The sequence below is a fragment of the Rousettus aegyptiacus genome, unplaced genomic scaffold (assembly GCF_014176215.1).
Source record: "Rousettus aegyptiacus isolate mRouAeg1 unplaced genomic scaffold, mRouAeg1.p scaffold_m13_p_10, whole genome shotgun sequence".
Classification (NCBI taxonomy): Eukaryota; Metazoa; Chordata; class Mammalia; order Chiroptera; family Pteropodidae; genus Rousettus; species Rousettus aegyptiacus.
The window spans coordinates 37698227-37700722 of record NW_023416285.1 but is presented as its reverse complement, the minus strand read 5'-3'; positions in this window follow the sequence as shown (position 1 = coordinate 37700722).

Sequence of the window (2496 nt, the reverse complement as noted above, 5' to 3'; positions counted from 1 at the left end):
TAGCTATAACATCAAATAAACAAGCAGTAAAAAATAAATAAATAAATTAGACTTCATAAAAATTAAAAACCTTTATGAATCAAAAGACATTATCAATAAAGTAAAAAAAAGACAACTTAAAAAATAGGAACAATTTTTGAAAATTATATATTTGATAAGGGTCTAGTACCCAAAATATATAAAAAATACAACTCAACAACAAAAGGACAAATGACTCAATTTTAAAAACTGAGCAAAGGCAGCTTTGAGTAGACATTACCCCCCCCCCCCAAAAAAAAATAAAAAAGGTATATAAATGGCCGGAAGCACATTAAAATGTTCTCAACGTTATTAGTCACTAAGGAAATACAAATCAAAACCATAATAAGGTATCATATCACACCAGTTAGGATAGCTATACATGCGCACACGCACGCACACACACACATGCGCACACACACACACACACACACACATTTTTTTGTGTGTGTACGAATGTTCATAGAAGCATCTTTCACAATAGTCAAAAGTTGGAAGCAACCCAAATGTCCATCAGCTGATAATGCATAAAGGTAATGATAAAGGTAATGTAGTACATACACAAAACAGAATATATTCAGAAATAAAGTTCTTATATGTGCTACAACAGGGATGTACTTTGAAAACATTATGTTAAGTGAAATAAGCCAGACACAAAAAATATACTGTGTGATTTCATTTGTATGAAATATCTAAAGTAGATATTTCAAAAAGGGAGATAATAGTAAATTTGGGCTTAATAGGTATAGAGTTTTTATATGGAGACATGGTAAACTTTTTGGAAATAAATAGTAGTGATGGCAATTAATGCCACTGAGGTGTATACTTAAAAATTGTAAATGTGGCAAATTTTATAATCAATTGGTCAATCAATAACAAACAAAACAAATAAAAATTTGTCCAAATGTATGCTTACTGTAGATATCTGATAACGAAGTTCTATTTGTAAGTATAATTAGTTGAGAAGATCATGAAATTGACAACTTTCATTGGAAAATTAATTCAAACTTTAGAAATCTGCTGGGATCAAGAAAAATATGAAGGCTTGCTTAGTCAAATGATGGCCTACATTGTTTTCCAAAGAAGACTTAGATTCCTAAACATGTTTGTATTAAGTAATCTTGTTTAGTTTTAGTAAAAATTACACTAAGAAGCTCATCACTATTTCCCCAATCTTATTATCCCAAATAGAGTTCTCCTGTAAGATATTTAGCACCAATGTTAAAGAGATAACTTAGGACTTTGAAATTTCATTTCTATAACTTTGTTCCTAGTATGACTCAACTAGAACAGTCATTCATTTTATTGTGAATATTAAAACAAGTTTTGATGAAAAAATAAGAAATGATTTTTGGGTAGTCATAGAAACTAATTTTCTGAACTTGTCCTGATCTGAAGAACAAAACATAAAATGGTATTTTTTTTTTCTTTAAGCTCTCTAACACAGTTGCAAGCACGTGCCAGCCACAGAGTTTATGTATTCCTTATGCCAACCTTGTTCTATTTTGGCAGTCTGTGGTATGATGTCAGAATAGTGTCCCATTTACTAAGAGTAAGTTATCTTCACTAGTGTCAAAACCAGTCAGAACAGCTAAAAGAGAAAATCACAGATTTCTCTTTTCTTTGAAGTTGAGTGACTACAAACACTTCTCATACCTCTGTATGGTTCATGTTATGCAGAACATTTTAATAGGTGCATACAAAACCATGAGGTGGAGGGGAGCTAAGGGAGCAAGCTCTAGAAGGAACACACTGAATAAAGTCTGGGCAAGTTCTCTCTGCCACTGTTATATGTGGGAAAGCGACCACTGCCTCTTCAAGAACTACCTATGCAGGAAGCTGCTGCTATCACCATTGCAACCATAGATGTGATACAGAAAAGTGCTGTAGGAAGCTGCAAAACCAGAAAGTTCTAGGTTCAAAACCATTTTTTACTACTATGATCAAATCTGGTAAAATAAACATCCTGCACTCTTCCTCCTTTCTCACATACATCAGTTCAAAATTGGTAGAATTGGTGAAGAACTCAAATTTTAAGGAGATTGAAAAGGATGTTGTAAAGGTACTGATATTATTCACCACAGAAGAAACATGAATTTTGCATTTGTTCTCCATTTCTTTAACAAAATATAAAACTGATTTTGATAAAAGGAATTCTACTGAGTCAAAGATCAAGATAGGATTTCTATTTCTATGCTTGATCAGTCTGAATTTGAAACCAAAGGTCAACGTGAGTTATGGTTATTTCACATATCGAAGGGCAGCTTTAACAATTAGGAGATGCAAAATTTCTGCTTTTAGTGGGTACATAAGAGTTTTGGTTTTGTTTTGTTTTGTTTTTAATATGACCATAATCATTTGAATATGTTAAATCCTATACCAGGAATCCATCTCAACATAGAAACTTGAACACGATTCTATAATAAATTTCTAAGCCATGATTATCTTTGGAGCACTGTCTACAGTTTAGATGTATCC